The 21844-nt window shown below is 37.9% G+C and overlaps 1 pseudogene; it reads left to right on the top strand.

Moving 5' to 3' along the window:
* Nucleotides 1–21844, top strand: part of LOC118670784 — a 115953-nt pseudogene that overhangs the window by 18469 nt on the left and 75640 nt on the right.

The following is a 21844-nucleotide window of genomic DNA, read 5'->3' as shown; positions in this document are numbered from 1 at the left end:
ATTTCCGTGTGTGTGTGTGTGTGTGTGTGACTCTGTGGGTGAGTGTGCATGCTTGTCCACATGTATGTGTGATGTATGCTACAGTTACCTGCGGACAAGTGGGTGGATATGGACGGGACTCTGATCAGGAGAGCTCCAGGTGGTCTCCCCTCGGAGTGCCTGCCTGCCCCATGCACATTTCTGCTGCTGCCTTCTGGGTGCTACTTGAGAAATATGGATTCTGACTTGGAGAAATTTACTTCTGGGAACAGGGGAGGGATCTCAGGATGGGAACAAATTCTGTGAGCCCAGTGAGTTTGAAACGCATATAGTCTTGGATATAAGAGTGAAACTATGGATAGATATACAAGTTTTATTAAAATAAAATTGAAGACATGGAAAAAAAAACACGCTTAGGAAGGGGCTTATCTAAGACTTTCAGAGATGACTTGAAGCAATCTTATTTTTATATAAATTTATTTTCTTGTTCTTTATTCAATACCCTTAATTACTTGAGCCCCTCAGTCTGGACTGGTGTCTATCATATAATTACCTCTGAATACCTAAGGTACTAGTATATCTTTCATCTATCCCTTTAAATCTCGTTCCTACCCTCTCTGTCCACCATGCTCTGGGTGCCCAGGGGTCTGGCTTGTGGCATCCAGCTCTATCAGGAGATGCTCTAATCCTTTGCCTTCAGGTTTGATCTGGCTGATGGAGGGGCCCAGCAAGAGAATGAATCACAAAGAATGAGGTTGGATTATTTATTCACCCAGTTCCTTTACTTTTGGATTACTTCCGGTTGGTTGAACTCTTCAATCTAAATTCCCGCGTAGGTGACCTTTTGCATGTGACTGTCTTGTCTGAGTTCTGGAAAATGCTCTTTTCCCTCCACTCTTCAGACCTAAGGGTGCTTATTCTTGTAACCACCTGCTGTTAGGGTGGGAACCACACTATAATACCCTGCCTACAGTTTAGAACATTTCAATATTAAACTTTCCCAGTGCTACCAAAATATGCTGTTTCCTGCCAGGACCTGATGGATATAGACAGTAAAGCAAACATGTCCTTGCTGAGACCCATGAAATGATTAACCACATTGTATTGACAAGACTGAATCCCATATTTCCTTTCAATCATGTGGTAAAGTAAGAAGGAATTTTTAATAGAACTGGATAAAGCATGTAAGAAGACATAGATTAGGAAATAAATTGCAGATGGAAAACATATTACACTTTGTCCTTTAAAAATAAATACTAGTCCGGCCAATGTCGTTCAGTGGTTGAGCCTCAATCTATGAAGCAAGAGGTCACAGTTCAATTCCAGGTCAGAGCTCATGCTCACTTCCCAGTAGGGAGCGCGCAGGAGGCAGCCGATCGATGTTCCTCTCTCAACGATGTTTCTATCTCTCTATCCATTTCCCTTCTTCTCTCTCTAAAATTAATTTTTAAAAAACCAAAAGCATTTAAAAATAAACAAATACTAAAAGAAGTTGGTCCTTGACAAGTGGGGGGTGGAGGTGATATTTGAATCATAATTTGGAATCTTGAATCATGGCTCCTGGGATAATTAGTATAATGACATTTCAAAATATCACAATATTTGTTGTAATACTTTGTTCTTTCATATTATTTCTCTCTTTGAAAAATGAGTTCCTTTCCTTGTACTCTGCAGGTGTGAATATGGATTTGGGGGTTTCTATTATGAGGCGTGTTTGTCTTCACTGCTTAATGTGCCAAATATTTGTTATGCATTTATTTTGCTTGGTGTGGACTTAACATCCCTTCCATGCAGAAGTAAGAGCTGATGTCAGCTTCCTTTGTTTAGTGTTGTTTACCCGGAGTTCTGCCAAATTTATGTGGTAGTCATTTGGAAAAGACTTGAGGCAACCTTTTTTCTAGATAAATTGGATTTTTCTTTATAAATTGTTAACAAAATGTTCTGGCAGCTGGCCATTACTTTTTAATCAAATAAGTGCCCTTCACTGTTATTAAAACTCAAAAGAAAACCCATAATATAGTAAGAAGCTCTGTACTTTCCTTGAAATAATAAAAGTAAAATTTGGCTTTGGGCTAGACATAGTAAGTCCTTAGTTATTTCTTTAACAAAATAAATATGAGCAGGACTTGACCAACTTTCACTCTCCTATGAAATGAGGAAATATGATTTAAAAGTCAATGTAACCTAAATTGTGAAATATTTATCATTTCTAATATGTACATTTATACTTTGCTGTAGTATTAGAACTTAAAAAAAAACCTTATAATTAGAAGGTGTCATCTTAGATAAACCTTTCAGCAGCTACAGGCTGTTTAATTATTACACATTTATAATTATCATTCCTGCTGGAAATTTTCAACTGATAGAATGCTTTATGTAGTCTTAGTCAGGTAGAAAGTAATTCTTTATGTTGAGTGAAAATCTTACTCATTATTAAGGCAAATTCTGTCCTTGGTGATATTTCAATACTTTATAAATCTTTTTTTTCCAAATCCTCTTCTCTTTATATCAAGCATTTATTATCTCCTCTTTACAATGTTATTTACTCTGCTGTTTTCCATGATAAAGCTGGCATCTTTCAAATATCACTTATATATGAGATTTGATATACTTATAAACACCAAAATGTTATAGAGAAAAATAATTACTTTAGTCATCTGTTAATGTTTTCAGTTGCTTCCTCAAATTACAATAATATACTATAAACAAGTTTTATATTTTCTTTAACAAGTTGATTTATTGTTCAAAAACAATTATTTGAGGATTTTATCAGATTACATTGCAAGATTGTTAAAATTTTTTAGAGTGAAAGAAAAAACAAAAACAAACTGAGTACTCCCTTTTTAATATGACTGACTCTCTTTGATAAATTATGTAACTCTTGAGGTTTTAAATAAACTTTAACTCCTCCTTATATCTTTATCTACTCTCAAAAAAGGACATTTACAAATTCCCGCCCCCAAAAAATTCCATCAAACTTCCTCATGCACCCATTCTAATTTTAAATCCTATATAATAAAAGCCTAGGTGGCGTCACATGACATGACAAGATGGCCCCCATGTCGCCACAAGATGGCCGCCCACATTGTCACAAGATGTTCACCACAAGATGGCCAGCAGGGGAGGGCAGTTGAGGGTGAACAGGCCAGCAGGGGAGGGAAATTGGGGGCGAGATCAGGCCTGTAGGGGAGGGCAGTTGGGGCTGAGATCAGGCCTGTAGGGGAGGGCAGTTGGGGGCGAGATCAGGCTGGCAGGGAAGGGCAGTTGGGAGCAACCGGGCCAGCAGGGGAGGGCAGTTGGGGGCAACCAGGCCTGCAGGGGAGGGCAGTTGGGGCGATCAGGCCAGCAGGGGAGCAGTTAGGCATCAGTCAGGCCAGCAGGGGAGCGGTTAGGGGGCGATCAGGCAGGCAGGCAGGCAAGAGGTTAGGAGGCAGCAGTCCCGGATTGTGAGAGGGATGTCTGACTGCTGGTTTAGGCCTGATCCCACAAGGATCGGGCCTAAACCGGTAGTTGGATTGGGCTTAAACCGGCAGTCAGACATCCCCCAAGGGGTCACAGATTGGAGAGGGTGCAGGCCCAGCTGAGGGACACCCCACTCCTGTGCACAAATTTCGTGCACCAGGCCTCTAATTACCTTTATATTTGACTTCAAAAGTGTCCCATTTTTTATGACTCAAGCCAAAACAGTTATGTTAATTAACATCTATAATATTGGGAGAGACAAAAGAGCACTCTCATCATTCCTTTTTTTCTTTACACCCAGATTAGAAAAGAATGAATGTGTTTACACCCTATGGTCAGCAGCTGTAATAGCATCAAGTAATAGTTTTTGTGCATAATAATCTGATTAGATTATTTGGTTCCAATATGATCAGAAGAGGAATTGAAATAGAGATTTATTACTCACGGGTCCTAGCAGAAGTAGCTGGCATGCCTTGAGGGGGCCACACAAGGGCTCATGTCAGAGTGTGGAGGACAACAGTGGCTGGGCAGGTGCCTTTATTAGGGTCTATGGGTGGGGTATTTGAGGTTTCCAAGTCTCAGGCGAGATTGGTTAATTCAAACCAAAAGAGGTGGATTTGGGTAGCACTGGAAGGCACAGGAGACTGTTGAACACAAGGCTATGGAGATGCCACCTTAGAAAGTTGCAATTACTTGTGACTGTGAAGGCTGCTACCTAGGTAGGGCACATGCTTGCTTAGGGGCTAGTGTCATTGTGAAGTCACTGCAGGCTGCCTGGCCAAGCAAAGGAGACGTCTAGGCAGCTTTATCTTAACTAACCTCCTGAAGACCCTTTAAGAGAGGATCTGGAGAACAGACACAAGAAGCACCAGAGACCCTTTCCTGTTGGACATCAAGAACCAACCGCCAGGCAGTAAGGAGGGTCAGACTGCAGGAAATGACAGGCGGCCTCTAAAAGCTACAAACTACAAGGACCTAGATTCTGTGGGAAAACACAACAACAACCAGAAAAACACACAGTGACTGTGGAAGAGGGCACCAAGCCTCAGATGAGACCTGAGACCCAGCTGACACCTTAATTGCAGCCAAGTTCCAAGGTGACCCTGATCCATGGAAACTGAGATAAGTACTAGTACACAGTGTTTTAAGCCTCTCATTTTGTGGGAATTTGTTGGCAGCAATAGAAAACTACCATAGCTATAATGTGGTGAAAGGTGGGACAAATACTAAATTTATTCAATCATTTAATAGTTACTATTATATATCAGAAACAAGATGAACAAAGTATCTAGTCCACTCCCTATTCTCATGAGGCTTAGAGTGTAATGGAGGAGAGAGATAAATTATATAGACACGATGACAAAAACTGAGTACGCCCTGGCTTGTGTGCTCAATGGTTAGAGCATGGTTCTGTGAACTGAAGGGTTTCGGGTTCGATTCCCAGTCAAGGGCACATACCTGGGTTCAATCCCCAGCCCCAGGTGGAAGAGAATCAATTCATGTGTTTCTCACATTGATGTTTCTTTCTCTCTCTTGTTCTCCCCCGCCCCCCCCACTACCTCCCTCCCTCCCTTTCTCCCTTTCTTCCACTTTATCTAAAATCAATGGATATCTAAAATATTTTCAGGTGAGGATTTAAAAAAGATGAAAACAAACTGAATATGGACTCTAATGTAATACAACATTTTTTTTCCACTTCACATAGCAAATGATTCTTTTAGGTTCAAGATGGGTGTAGTGGTGTTTAATGAGATATTGGAAGGATTAGTTGGACTCTTCCATGGAGAGAGGCAGTTGTGTAACCACACCTTCCTCTCTCCATGGAAGGTGTGGTTACACAACTGCCTCTGTAGAACAGGATCCTTATTCCATGTATAGTTATTTATCCCATTGGATAACATATTGCCTTAAAGGCAGATATTGCAATTTGTTTTTGTTTTATTCATAGAGTCTAGTACTCACTACATACTGAATGAATCATTGGTATCATAAGGAAGTGGGCTTTGGCTGTGTATAAAGAAGGTACCCCTCATCTGAGAACCACAGAATGATGAAATGGACTGTCCCTCAGAGCAGTTGCATCCTTGTTGAAATCTAAGCAGATACAGCATAATTACTGCTCAAGGGCATTGCAAATTATAAGGAGACTGTTGAAGCAATTCTAGTTTTCAGTTTCTGCCCAGTACTAGGAGAGAAAATGGAAATCCTAATAGACAGGATGGGGTGTCTTTATGCAAATCAGAAACAGCAAGGGGAATAAGAAACTATCAGGTGATGAGAGACTTGGGTCCAGAAAAGATACATTATCGGTAGGGATAGTATAAGATTATAAAAGAGCACTTTTGTTGAAAAATAATCAGGATTTTTGACCTTAGAAGTCAAGTAAAACTATGCATATTGATAAATGAGGAATCATATAAGGAATGCTCTTTCAAAGGATTGTAAGACTCTCTGAGCCCCACTCAAAGCGAGGAAATAAAGAAGAAAAAAGGCTTTCAATATTTGTAAATAAGTGTACCTGTGTATGCCGCTTAAAGGTGAGGGAATAATCCTCAGAATTCTAGCATGCCTCAGTTTGGAGAAAAGCCCCTTCTCTCTGTTCAAACTGAAATTTCAAACAAAGTAGAGGGGTCAGGCACAAGTCCTGCAACCATAGAAATGGTTGAGCTGAAACTCTGACAGACTTATTTACACACACACACACACACACACACACACACACGGTATTTATGCATTTAATTACAATGTATGGTCAAAATTAGCTATCACTTATTTTTAAAAACCTTATTTTGGATTTGTTCTGAATCTTTGGTTCAGCTAGTAGACAATATTAATAAACTAAATGCATTGTTTATATGTTAACATGGATAGTTCACATTACTATAATTTGGGTAACAACTATGAAAATATAAAAGATACCATGGACATCAAAACAGAAAAAAATGTTTGACTTACATGAAGTCTAATCAATGATCTCTCTGATGAAATATCTATTTTTAGTAAGAAAAGGAGTTGATAGCTCCTTGAGGTAGGGATTTGGCTTTCATAGTAACTCTCAGGATATCAGAGTCTCTCATAATGCCTGACAAATACAATTTAAAATATTTGTTGAATATATTAGTGAGAGCATAAAATATGTTTTGTAATTATTTTTGTAACTATTTTGCATTCAAAATAGTTATCTTTTTAAATAATTTTATATTTTAAGATATTTAGCTAGATACTTTTATTATTAAAAATGCTTTGAATACAATTCCTACTCCTTTGTAATAAAATTATGTTGATTTTATTCTTTTAGTGCAACCTCTCACATTTTATGGGAAAATGTTGCTATGTTGTAGTCGTGAGTACTAATAAAATTATTCGACAGCTTAAGAACAACATAGAGAAGAGCAAAGTGATAAATTACCCTTTTAAACAATTTCTAATCCTATAAATGCTAACTTGACTTAATCAACTTCAATTTAGATAAGAAATCTGAGAAAAGGAGCATGACTTACATTACCTTTCAGGATTGAAAAGCTGAATATAAAATGCTAAATGATATAACTGTTATGATGATATCGTCCAGAGAATTAGATAAGTTCTCACATTTTTTAAAAATTTGTATTGAATTTATTGGGGTGACATTGATTAATAAAGTTATATAGTTTTCACAATTTTAAGTTACATAAAATGACTGGCATATACTATTTTAAAATATTTTTATACTATCAATTATAGAACCTTATCTCCAGTCAGAATAATGTGCCTATAAAATAATTTTAAAATGAATTCCAATAAAACTGAATAGATGGCCAACAAATCTCATTAATTAAAATAATTAGCTTAATTATTAGTCAAAGTGAATTGATGCCTGAAAATTATATTTTGTAAGCATCAAAGACTTCAAATTATTCCATCTGGTAAGGGTCATGAATTAGTAGTCATTAAGAATTATTTTTCAGATGATTCCAAGTATTTAATTCACATTCTATTTGGTATAATTTACTTATGAAACTCTCCTCTGAGAAATCGCCTCTACAACATGGTTTACATTCATAAATATATTTAAATATAGGCATATCAAATAATATAGTAATTAGAAGAAAACAAAACATGTGTTATAATAGAAAAATTTAAATAGTATTTTCAGAATATGAAGCATATTGTTTATAAAGCTTTCTTCGTTGCTATTTTAGATAAATATCAGACTTGTTTTCATTTGTTTTTCCTAAATAGGGTAAAATAAAAGCAAAACAAAAATTAAAGAGTAAAAGGAATAAAAGTGACTTAAAATATTTGCTACAATTTCTCCTAGAAAATCATTGTGTGAAGATCATACCCCACTCAATGTGACTTTCACACAGGGTAGTCACAACCTAACAGAGGAGAGATTCTACCATCAGAAGAATACATCGTGGTGCTTAGTCAAGTTCAGTCAAGATAATAACTCGATGTGGTCTTTCTAAGTTCCTCAAGAGTAATATACAGTAGTTTGGTTTCAGGCTCATTTCTGTATGTTCCTATATTTGATTTTTTCAGTATACCCTGTTTTGAAAAATCTGGGAACATTTACAGACACTACACAAACTCAAAAGACACTAAGCAAAAGAATGAACGGTCACAAAAAAAATTCAAATTAAAACTATAAATAACAAAACTTAAAAATCAGATGTTTATATTTGCAGTTTATTTATTCTTTCCTTACAGCAACATGCACCTGGAAAACCAAGTAAGACAATATTGTAAGAATATTTATAACAGTTTTCATTTTCTTGAGCATCAGATACATGCATTTGCTGCATGCATGCAGGATTAGTAAAATGGCATGATCCTTACATAAAGCTTTGGATTAAATAACAGTGTCCTCACTTTATGGATGAGGAAACTGGTTAAGAAGATAGTGATTATTTGTAGTGAAATAAAATTTGAACTCAGGACTCTGTGTTTAAACGGGCCATGGCATTGTCACCAAACTCTACATTTTCAGATCAGTTGCAATAAAAGGCATACTGTGGAATAAACACACATATTGAAAACAAACAGTTCTCCAAAGAAACTACAAACCCTTCAGATCCAAAAGAAAAGCAGAATAACACACATTTTCCTCTTGTCTTTACTAGAATGAACAAACTAGGGCCCTTATCTGTATAACCAAGGAGAAACCTACTAAGGGGTAATTTATTATGTTTGTTACTTTGATAAGGCACTTAATGTGGATGAAAATAAACCAAGAAATGGGAATTATTCTCTCTAGGAAATGGCAGAGAACTTGCTAAATAAAGTAGGAAAATTGTCCTCCTTCAGTTTGGATTTAGATTAGACCAGTGGTCAGCAAACTGCAGCTTGCGAGCCACATGCGGCTCTTTGGCCCCTTGAGTGTGGCTCTTCCACAAAGTACCACGTGCGGGCGCACATGTACAGTGCGATTGAAACTTCGTGGCCCATGCGCAGAAGTCGGTATTTTGTGGAAGAGGCCAAAGAGCCGCATGTGGCTTGAGAGCCGCAGTTTGCTGACCACTGGGTTAGACCATATCTCCACCTTCATTTCTGTCCTTGGATTATGTATATGTGCTTGAGCTGGCAGTTTCACTAGTTTTAAAATAATCATGTTTTAACCTCTTACTAGTGAAAATAACAATAAGGATCTATGTATGGCCATTTTCAGTGGTAGAGTTCCAGAACTCATTCCACCACCATCACTATGTTCTCCTGCATTCCCACCCAAACTCCTGACTCCTCAAATTTTGGCAAATGAATGGGCCAGGAAAAAATGGGTTCAGTCAATATGATCAACCCCTATGTATGTGAGTGGGTTTTCCTCAGAGGTGGGTGGAGCGTTCTATGGTGAGATTTGATGAACGGTTCATTTGGGAAATAGAAACATGGTCTCAGGGCAAAGAACCAAGTTAGATCCTGGATGGGGTGGTGGTGGTACTCACCGAGAGAATATTTGGAGACTAATTTCAAAGAATTTTTTCCCTGGACCTCTGGCAGAAACATTTTGTCAGGGGCTGATTCTTTTCTCTCTTTTGTTGCACTTGCCTTTTAAGATGTGCCAATTAGTAATTAAATAGTTTTCTGGCTGTGATTTTGAGGAATCTTAAGAGACAGAATAATAATGGAGGAAAATGTTCTAATTCTTTCTGCTCTATGGTGCCCATAAAGATGAAACTCGTTCCTCTCTCTTTAAAACAGGTAAAAAGGCGAAAACAGGGAGGAAGAAGGAAAAATAAATGGTTATATGTCAATAGTCTTAACAGATTTAGATGCAACTCTGAGGATGAGGCCACGGGAATAAGTGGCAAGAAGGACATTTATTGTGGATGATTAAGCCTAAGGACAGAGAGAGAAAATGAAAAAAAAAAATGGGTAGAAACTTTGTGTGCATAGTAAGAAACTCATAAGTGCTTTGCTTATTTCGCTTAGCATAATGCTCTCCAGTTCCATCCATGCTGTTGCAAATGGTAAGAATTCCTTCTTTTTTACTGCAGTGTATTATTCCATTGTGTAGATGTACCAGTCAGAGAAAGATAAATATCACATGATCTCACTCATTTGTGCAATATAACGAACAACATAAACTGATGAACAAAAACAGATCCAGAGACAGAGCAGCATCGATCAGATCCTCAAACCTCAGAGGGGAAGTTGGGGGTAAGGGGGGAGAGATCAACCAAAGGACTTGTATGCATCCATATAAGCCTAACCAATGGACACAGGCACCAGGGAGGTGAGGGCATGAGTGGGGGTGAGGGGGCAATGGGAGGATAAGGACACGTATGTAATACTTTAATCAAGAAAAAAGGTGCTTTGAAATAATTCTTGGGAATTAGCAGTGTGGAAGTAAGATGATGCAGGTCCTTTTGGAGCATTGGATGTGAAAGTGAGAAAGAAGCTAGCCTTCAGGTTAGCCTGAAGCATAATGGAGTGGTCGCTGAAGAGTTGGTGATACAGGTGACACAGGCCGATTAATGACCCCAAAAGATGTCCATGATGTGTAATCCTCAGAACCTGTGAATATGTTTGGTTGCAGAGTGGGGACTTTGAAGGTGTGGTTAAAGTTCATGAACTGGAGGTGGGGAGGAGCCTGGGTTATCCAGGTGGGCCCAATCTAATCCCCAGTCTTTAAAAGCTGCACATCTCTCCTGGTGGTGGGCAAAGGGAACGGTGACCACAGAAGGGCAGAGAGGAACTTGCTGCTATTGAAAATGGAGGAAGGGAGCCGTGAGCCCGGGTAGGTTGGTGGCCTTCAAAAGGTGGAAAACATGAAGAAACAGACTCCTCCCTAGTTTCCAAGAAGTGGTGTGGTGGACTCACATGTTGGCTTTAGGACTTCGGACCTTCAGAACTGTAAGCTAATCAATGTGTGCTGTTTTAAGCCACTAAGTGTAATGGAACTTTATCAGGACAGCTATAGAAAACTAATACATAGGGGGATGCGTTCATCATGGGAAGGGAGGGGGCGCTGAGTACAGGGGAATCGGGAGTAGGAGAGCCCATTTCATAGCCCATTGTGGGAATTAATGAGATTGAATATTAGAGAGCATTTAATACAGTTTCTGGAATGTAGGCTTTCAGAACTAGTCGTTATTATTTAATTTTCTAATTGTTGCAGGCGATATAGATTAAGAAATGTGATAGGCACTGCTGATAAAATGCTAGAATATGTGTATATGGAGCTACTACCATGTAGCTCATACTTGATTTCTGAAAACAGTCAATTAGCTCTAGGTAATTAAACAGTTTTGTGTTGAAATTAAAGCTGAATTGTGGAGCTCTTCCCCTACCTTTCTTCCGATAATATGTATACACTTTACACTTTGAGACTTAGTTTTCTCTTTTAATATATTTTATTGATTTTTTACAGAGAGGAAGGGAGAGGGATAGAGAGTTAGAAACATCAATGAGAGAGAAACATCAATCAGCTGCCTCCTGCACACCCTCTACTGGAGACGCGCCTGTAACCAAGCTACGTGCCCTTGACTGGAATAGAACCTGGGACCCTTAGTCTGCAGGCCAATGCTCTATTCACTGAGCCAAACCGGTTAGGGCGAGACTTAGTTTCATTATCTATAAAATGGAACTTTCTTGTCTACTGTGTAAACCTCTTAGAAGAGCTAAATCCTTCACATGAAGGCAACTAAACAGGGGCAAAACATTTTGAAGTGTGTATGGGTTTAATATTTTAACGTGTGTGTGCTTGTAAAGTGCAGTTTGTAGTGAAAAATATAGCAATTATCTTTGTCTCTATCCCTCTATTCTTGGATACCTCCAGAGTGAAAATAGAGATGTTGTAAGCAGCATTAGGTAATGTGAGCTTTTCACAGTATTAGCAGTGGAGTCTTTTAAGCGACCCATTTATTTGTGGAACTGCCATGGCTTCACAATTAAGGGGAATCACTAAAATCAAGGAAGTGTTTCTTAGTAATTTGTTGAGAATCAATTTAATTGTCCTTTGTACTTAGTGTTACTGGAACTCCATAAATAGTTCACTTGGAGGAAATGCGATGATGAGTAAAACCAATAGAAACACAAGATCGTCACCGTTAGTCACTACTCAGCTTTTGTTCCCAAGATAATGCTGCCATGTTGTGCCTCAATTAAGTGTTGCAACTTGGAAAAACTCCAACTGTAAAAAGAAGGATTCTAATCACTTTAACTACATTCAGCACACAGTGAGCAAAAATCATGTGTATGCACTGTTTGTTTCCAAACAAAGATGAATTAGGAACCACTTCTACATTAAAGGATAATAAATAATAGTAGCCATCATTTCTATAACGTATTCTAGTTCACAGAACATTATTTCATATTGTATTTTACTTGAAAATGCTAAAATCTAATGGAAGATATGGGAGTACATGTGTAAAACAGGCTTTCTTAAGGGCATAAGGAACCTATCTATAATAATCTATAATAATAAAAGCATAATATGCTAATTAGACCAAACAGCCAAATCACCTTCCATATTATGTCATTTCGGACGTCCTTCCCGATGAAGTCGCGGCAGTGGGGGCTGAGGCAAAGGTGGTTAAGGGTGATCAGGCAGGCAGGCAGGTCAGCGGTTAGGAGCCAGAGGTCCCAGATTGCAAGAAGGATGTCCAACTGCTGGTTTAGGCCCGATCCCCACAAGGATTTGAGGATGCAGGCTGTGCTGAGGGGACCCCCTGCCTGCTGCCTCCCATGCACGAATTTCATGCACCAGGCCACTAGTGGGAGTTATAAGAGAAGAATCAGTGATTTTGACTGGACAGTTAGTAAATGAGTTATAAAGATAAAAACTCTGAGTTCTGTTATGAATTATGACTAGGAATTAACTAGTAAACTTTGTTATTTACTAAAAAAAAAATATGGGTGCTGTTATTTTAAATACCCAAGTTGCAGTGGGCTTATTTTATCAGCACTTTCAATTTGTAACTTGCATATGACATACGTTTAGCTGTCGTAAGCATACAATTCTGGAAGTTTAAAAAGCATGATATACATATTTCCAGAGCTGCACCATGCTCCCCCGTGTCCTGATGTAGTCAGTCTATTGCATGGCCCACCACTGGCTTCTGGTAGCTGCTGCTTTTCTTTCTGACATGATCATTTTACTTTTTCCAGAATATCGCATAAAGAAATTATGGAGGTGATAGTCCTATGTGAAACTTTCACTTAACATGCTCCTTTTGACTTTCATGCATGTTGTTGGGGTTTCAGTAATTAACTGCTTTTATTGCTGTGTAGATTTCCACTGTAAGGATATAGCATTTCTTCTTTAATATATACACCGATGAACATAAGGTTTGTTTCCAGTATCTGGATAATATGAATAAAGTTGTTATGAATATTCAGGTACTATACAAGCTTTTGTGTGAACATATCATTTCACTTACCTTGAGTAATTCTTAGGAAATGATTTTCTGGATCTTATAAGGCTCTGCTAAAGCATTTGGCAAAGTTACTAAAACATTTTGCATTCTCACTAGCAAAACGTGAGTCTTCTACATGTATTATATACGTTTTGTGAACATATTCTGCAAGTCTGTCTTTCATATATATATGTGTATATATATACATTATATATATATAAAATATGTATTTATATATAAAACATTTTATTTATCCATTGATGAACACTTAGGATATTTCCATGATTTGACTATTGTAAATAATGCTACTTTCCATAAGGAGTACAGATATTTCTTCAAGACGGTGATTTCATTTCCTTAAGATAAATACCCAGAGGTGGAATTGCTGGATCATACAGTATTTGTATTTAACATTATTAAAGGGACCTCCACACTGTTTTCCATAGTGCTTGGAATAATTTACATTCCCACCAACTATGTACAAGGGGTCACTTTTATATAAATTCTCACCATAACTTTTTTCTTTGTTATTTTTATAATAGCTATTCTAACAGGTGTGAGATGATCTCTCCGCGGCTTTGATTTGGATTTTTCTAATGGTTAATAGTGTTGAGCACCTTTTAATGTTCCCTTGGACATTTTAATTTTTTTTTTTTTTGGAAAAAAAATGTCTATTCAGAGCCTCTGTCCATTTTTAATTGGCTTTTTTTCTGTTGAGTTGTATGAGTTATTTATATATTGTCAGTGATAATGTTTTACCAGTGATATGGTTTGCAAATATTTTCTACCATTCAGTAGGGTGCCTTCTATTTTGTTATGATTTCCTTTGCTGTACACAGCTTTTTAATTTGATATAATCCCAGCAATTTTTTTTCTTTTATTGCCTTTGATTTTGGTATCAAATAAAAAAAGAATCATTGCCAATACTGATATCGAGACATGTACTTCACATGTTTTCTTCTAGGTATGTTATGGATTTAGGTCTTACATTTAAGTATTTAATTCATTTTGAGTTGATTTTTGTGCATGATGTAAAACAGTGATCCAGTTTTATTCTGTTTCACATCCAATTTTTTCAATATCATTTATTAAAGAGACTAACCTTTCCCCATTGTATATTCTTGGCTCTTTTGTTATAAATTAACTGATTACATATGCATGAGTCTGCCTAGACTCTCTGTTTAATTCTTGACTCTTCTACCTGTTTTGTTTCATTTATTTATTTATTTAGGTTCTTTATGTGACTCTGTTGTGTGCTTTGATTTTTTTTTTTAATTTGAATGAATTCCTAGTTTGGTCCCATTCAGTAACCTACTTCAGTGACCTTTTCATTTCTAATTCAAATAAAATATTGCACGCACATGTAAACCATTATTACACTATTTACCTACTTACATATTCCAGACAACATTTTGTGCTACAACAGGGTCATCTTAAGGGCTCTTATTTATTTCTCCTCAAGTTATTTTCTCTCATAATCTCTCTATATATATACTGTGAGCGCCGTCTGGATTATTTTTCCACTTCTTTTCTTATTTTTGTTTGCTAGGCCCTCACTGGTTCTTTTTCGTTATGTACTCAAGAGCCATTGTTAGAGTCTAGGTCTAGCCATGGGCAAACTACGGCCCGTAGGCCGGATCCGGCCCGTTTTAAATGAATAAAACTAAAAAAAAAAAAGACCGTACCCTTTTATGTAATGATGTTTACTTTGAATTTATATTAGTTCACACAAACACTCCATCCATGCTTTTGTTCCGGCCCTCCAGTCCAGTTTAAGAACCCATTGTGGCCCTCGAGTCAAAAAGTTTGCCCACCAAACTTTTTTTTCTCTAGGTCCAACCCTAGAGATCCTAAGAGTTTTCATGTCTCGCCCTCACATTATAGGAGAAAGTATTTTTTTTGTCAGTTCTCCTTCCAGCATCTTGCAGAACCTGTTTTCTCTCTGCTTTTCCAGGTACTGTGTTCTTGCCAGTCCCACAGTCACTAAGCTCAGGGGGGCTGGTTGTGATGGAATTAAAGATGGGAGTCGAGAGAAGCAGGAATCTCCTTGGATACGAAATCATTTTAGTATTCAAATAGAATTCCTTTTTTAAAGGTATTTATTAGAGAGAGAAAAAGGGAGAGCATAGAGAAATAAAAACATCAATGAGAGAGATCGATTGACTGCCTCCTGCATGCTACCCCTCCCTCCCCTGCACAGGGGATGGAGCCTGCCCTGACCAGGAATCAAACTGGTGACCTCTTGGTTTCTGAGTCAATGCTCAGTTGTTGAGCCACACTGGCCTGGTAGAATTCATCATGTTCATTGTCTATGTGGATAGGAGGAAGGATACCTTCACAGTGAAGAGAAGGGCATGGACAGAATTTAAAGTGACATGCCTATGTAGAAGTCACAGAAAAAAGATGTCTTTTGTTATTATTTGTTAAAGTTATACAAAGTAAAACCTAAGCATGGGGATTTTAGAAAATCAGGATATGGAATTTAGTTTCAACCTAGTTAGTAGTGATAGGTTATCATGGAAGGTACTTGAGAAAGGAGAATATTCAAGAAAATATTCTCGGGTTAAAATTGGAGGAGAACATTGTCATGAAGATGAATAGCTTCTCACAGATTAGTGGTGAGAAAAGGAATCTTTGCAACATGTAGATACTTAGGCAATATGTTTATATGTGTTTAGAATTTTTGCATACATTTGATCTAGAAACACTACTTCAAGGAATTTATCTTAAGGAAATAATCATGATCATGAACAAAAATGCAGCTACAATGACTGTCATCATGGTATCGTGGCACTAGCAATAACAGTGAAGTATCCAATGGTGGGGCAGGGGGAACACCTGTGATACTCTCAATAATAAATATAAAATTAAAAAAAAAAAAAAGATGAATAGCAATGCTATGTTATGTAGGTAGAAATGGTGAAGGTGGAATGGAAGCAACTGTTAGTGTCCACGTGCCTCTCAACAGTTCCCCATTTGCCTAGACTCGCAGTGGTCGGCAAACTGCGGCTCGCGAGCCACATGCAGCTCTTTCGCCCCTTCAGTGTGGCTCTTCCACAAAATACTGACTTCTGCACATGGGCCACAAAGTTTCAATCACACTATACTTGTGTGCCCCCACGTGGTATTTTGTGGAAGAGCCACACTCAAGGGGCCAAAGAGCCACATGTGGCTCGCCCACAGTTTGCCGACCACGGGCCTAGAGGTTAGGATGGCCTTGTGATTAGCTCAGGCCAAAACAGTATGAGTGGAGGGAAAGTATGCCACTTCTAGGAAGAGTCATAGAGTATCTGGGCTGCACCCATCCGCTCTTTTCCCAATCTGGCTGGATGATGCCATGGTGACCTGAAGTCCTGTGACATCATAGAGGAGGACTGTTCACCCCTCAGCACCCTGTGGCCTGAGGGAGAAATCGTCTCCAGTTGCGTTCAGCCCCTTTGTGGCGTTTGTTGTTCCAGCAAAGCATATCCTATCTGAGGCATACAGGGTGGTCACGGCGGGGATGGGAATGTTCCCCTCGAGCTGTGTAAGACAAGCTGACTGCTGAGCAGAAAGGATGGAGAGAGCGTCTCCATTCCCTGCTGCTTTCACCCCTGTTTTTCTGATACCCCTTCCTGCTCCTCATTTTCATTTCTATGCTGGATTTTGGGTTCTTTCTGCTGTTTCAATCCTTCATATGCATCCCAGGAATGACAGCAGCAGCTCATGTGTTACCATTCTCGTTACCACCTCTGTGTCCTTTCTGTTCACTGACAAGCCTCAGAGATTTGCTTTAGTTCTGAATGTCCTTGGCTGTCTGGACTTCACCAATGTTCTTTCCCATCTGTCCTCACAGTAACAAATGATGTGCAAAATGCCTAGGAGGCTATTCAGAATTTCAACAGTGATTTCTGACTTTTTATTTTTTAATATTTGATATAAACCTTTATTTCAACCCTAATACATAATATTATAAAAATACAACTAGAGAATTATTACAAAACTGAAGAATTGCTGTCCATTATAAACATTTAATTGTATTTTCTCCCATTTTTCTATGCATATTTTATAGTTATGTACATTATATTCAAATTATTTAATTTTTTTATTACAAACATTGTTAATTTAAATTTTAAAAATTTTAAGTGGGTCAAACATAATGATCAATTTTAAAGTTCAGAATTTCATAATGAAAAATAATCACCATCTAGTTGGTTTGATTTCTTAATTTTAATTTTTCTACTTAATTAAGTTTGTACTGCTGAAATAGAGTTGCCAGGACAGGAAAACTACTTTTAATGAGTCTCAAATTTAAAAATAATACCTAATATTTTTTAGGCTTACTATGTGCCGAAACTTTAATAAAAATGTCACTTATAGTTATCTCATTCATATCTCACAACAGTATAAAGTAGATGTTATTATTATATTGCTCCCCTTTTTTTAAGATGAGAAAGATAAAGCATAGGAAATTAATAGAGTTCTGGCTCAAGTCTATTTCATGGTAGTTTAGGAAGTTCCTGAACACACCCTGTGGTTATTTCCTCAGTCCCAGAATGTATTGTTTGAATAAACATATTCTGAAAACTTTTTGTTAAAAAAGACCATAGGGGCCCTGGCTGGGAGGCTCAGTTGGTTGGAGCATTGTCCCATATACCAAAAGGTTGTGGGTTTGATTCCAGTCAGGGCACATACCTAGATTGTGGGTTTGATCCCCATTTGGGGTGAATAGAGGAGGCAACCAATTGACGTTTCTTTCTCTCCTTCCCCCCTTCCCTCCCTCCTCCTTTTCCCTCCCTCCCTGTCTCTAAAAATCAGTGGAAACATATCCTGAAGTGAGGAGTATGATAACACATAAATAAAATAAATAAAAAAGAACTCAGGGGACAGTTTCCTTTCAGCAGGATGAGCAATATCAGCATATATACACCCACCGTGTTATTTTAGGGTTGCCCAGTACACTAGCTCTCAGTCATCATGTTTTATACAGGAGTCTTGACTACCTGTCTATTCCACAGATATTATGCAAGTTCATTATGTTGATAACATATTTAAATTTTGATAGGAGAAAGTTGCAACCACTCTAAATGCCTTGATAAGAAATAAGCATGCCAGGGAATGGGACTTCAGTGCCACAGAAATCTAGGGCTGTGACACCTCAGTGAAATTCCTAGGTGCACTGTTCCCTTGGGAAGGTTGAATTGTCCCTTTTGGCAGAAAATTTGCTGCAGCTGCTTGCCTATCACCAAGAAAGAGAGCACATTGTTTAACAGGTCTCTTTAGATTTTGGAAGCAGCGTTTCCTCATTTGGGTACGCCATACCAGACCAATTCCCAGGGAACCTAACAAAAAGGTCGTCTGTTTTCAGTAAGATCCAGAGTAAGAAAAAACTGCTACAGATACAGGCTTTCATGCCAGCTGTTCTGCCCCTTGAGCCAAATGGCCAGCAGATCTGGTGGGGCATGGGGTGTCTGTGGCACTTAGGAAGGTTACGGAAAACTGGTAGTAACCTCCTATAGGTGAGTCACACCACAGACCTGTGAGATTCCATGCAAGGCCATGTCAGCTTCTGTAAATAAATATTCACTTTGCAAGATGCAGCTTCTAGTTTGCTACTGGGCCTAATCAAGACTAAAACCTGACCATCAGGAAGTGGGAGTTTTCACCCACAGCAGCAAGCATTCCAACATCAGCTGTGTATTCAAGCTCAGGCTCAAGCAAACCCTGATAGCACAAATGAGTTGATGAGTAAGTGGCCTAGATGCCTACTCCTGTCAAATTTCTTTTTCTCTCATAAAATTACACTCTACCTCATAGCAAATTCTCTATGACCAATTGACTGAGGGGAAAAGGATGTTTCTGCAGATTGTTCTGCACAGTATGCCAGCAATGCCCCAAACTGGATGAAATCAGAATACCAGGTCTCCACTCAGGGTGGTTCTGAAGGACAGATATAAAGGGCAATCTCCCCACTGGAGAGAACTTATATGATGCACCTGGTGTACATTTTGCCTGAAAGTAGTTATGGCCAGAGATATGATGGGCACTCATTCAGTCACAGTGGGTCAGTGGTTTAGCATAATGATCCAGGACTTGGGATAAACACAATCCTGAGGGATTGAATATACACATGGACAAGGACCAGATGATGCATAAAAACAGAACTCTGCCCACACTCTGAAGTAATGTTATCAGCAAACCAACCCTTTATCTATAATAAACAGCCCCCAAAACCAGTTGCTATAAGTCACTTACAGGAACCCAGATTGCTTTCTTTGATAATCCAGGATTTAAAAACTTCTGTAGTAGCTGACCCAATATAGTCACGACTTGATTAATAATTGACAGGTTGGCTAATTTTTGTCCCTAATTCCAACTTATTACCAACCAGAGAAAGTCAAATATATACCCCTAACCAAGCACATAGGGTGCTCTTCTCCTAGAGAACCTACGTACAGCTTCACTATACCCACCACCTCCAATCAATGTGAACCTGAAGCCTACCCATTTTCCACTTGCTTCCCCACCATTCTGCCTGATTTTGAGTCTCTGCCAAAACATGCCCTGGCGGCTGAGTCCCTTGCTATAGCAAACTCAGAACAATAAAAATAAATAAAAAGCCTCTGCTTTTCTGTTTGGTTGGCATTTGTTTAGTCCCTTAATTCAAGTATTGATAACAAGGAGGTCTGGGGGGGAGGTATGTGGATAGAACTCTCTGAATGGATGTAGTGTGTGAAGATATTTATCTCATGAGATTACTTAGCAAGTAGCAACCTCAGCAGAGGAGGATCTTATCCACCAACTGGGGGTGGGGGGAGAGGCAAGATGACCCACTCTGTGGAAATCAGCCATTCTCCTTCCCTTGAACCCCTTTGCTAAAACATAGTGAATCCCTTTTAGCTGAACCCTGAGACTTTTTTTCTCCTGCTTTCTTGGTTAAGCTATTTTCACTTTAGTCTGGCTAGTGCCTCCTTTTAGATCAGTGGTTCTCAACCTTCCTAATGCCGCGACCCTTTAATACAGTTCCTCATGTTGTGGTGACCCCCAATGTCATTGTTACAAGTTGAACATAATGAAAGCATAGTGATTAATCACAAAAACAATATGTAATTATATATGTGTTTTCCGATGGTCTTAGGCGACCCCTGTGAAAGGGTCATTCGACCCCCAAAGGGGTCGCGACCCACAGGTTAAGAACCCCTGTTTTAGATAGTTCTTTCATTGTTTGGAACACACATCATTTTTAGGCAAGCTCGTTGGTTTCTACATCTGTTTTTGTTGTTGTTTTCCCTCTTGGTTTCCATTACTTTTCATTTTTATCTTGAGAGTGTTTCTTATATCATTATATAAATTTATACTTTATCACTTCTATTCTTTGTTTTCACCTATGTGTGTCAATTCTATCATTGCATTTTTATTTTCCTTGAATTTTATATATTTGCCAAAGTATCTTTCAAATAGTTTGACTTATCATCTTCATAGATCTTCCTACTCTTTCTGATAGTTTTGTAAAAGCCATGTCTTATTAGAATCTAAATAATTTTTATTTGGTTTTTTAGTTGTATTTAATATACAAATTTATTTATGACATCTTTAAATATACTTTTACAAATATACATATAATAAATATAGTATTTACTCTTCTTTCATAGCTTCTTTAAAAAAAATCCTCACTCGACAGTTTTTCCATTGATTTTTGGAGAGAGAGTGGGAGGGTGAGAGAGTGAGAAACATCAATGTGTCTGATGTGAGAGACACATCAATCAGTTGCCTCCCACATGAGCCCCAACCCAGCCTGGGGATGAACCTGCAACCCAGGTACATGCCCTTGATCAGGAATCAACCAGAGACCCTTGGGTGCATGGGCTAATTCTCTATCCACTGAACAGCACCAGACAGGGCATAGCTTTTTCATTTTGTATTTTGCTTAGGAATAAATTCCTTACCCTTAGATTATTTTTCTAATATACTATATATTCCTTATACTGTTTTTCTCTATGTAAATACTTAGAAATTTATTTGGAGCCAGGATATGATTTATAAACTTAATTTTCCATCCTCATTTTTATGCAATTGTCCAAATGTTACTTATTGAATTGTATATCATGTAGTCACTGAAAAATCTAATTAACTACTTAATAATAAATAATTAACCACTTATTAAAATATTACACCAGCATATAACTTCAGTGAAACTAAGTAGGAATTAATTCAGCTTATAGTTAAAAGAATAGCTTTGTAGCATGGGGAAAATAATTACATTTTAGAGATAAAATAAATGATTTTCAAAACATAAATAAAGCAATTTACAGTATAGACTAACAATTTTGACAATCCTGTATTCCTTCTGCTTAATATTGCTGTGAACTGAAAAAATGCTCTAAAGAATAAAGCCTATTAAAAGAAGTTTGGCAATAATATTAGTGGCATTTTTTAAATGAACTGATCACTAGTACTTGACTAGACCAAGTAATATCAGAATAACTTCATTTCTCTTCTTGATTGTGCTGGTTTCATTTAATATCCATAGTCTTAGAATGTTATTCAAAGTCTTCTTCTGAATTATATCAAACTAACTTCATTTC

This window comes from Myotis myotis, unplaced genomic scaffold, assembly GCF_014108235.1.
Source record: "Myotis myotis isolate mMyoMyo1 unplaced genomic scaffold, mMyoMyo1.p scaffold_m19_p_16, whole genome shotgun sequence".
Lineage (NCBI taxonomy): Eukaryota > Metazoa > Chordata > Mammalia > Chiroptera > Vespertilionidae > Myotis > Myotis myotis.
This window is presented reverse-complemented; position numbering and strand designations above follow the sequence as displayed.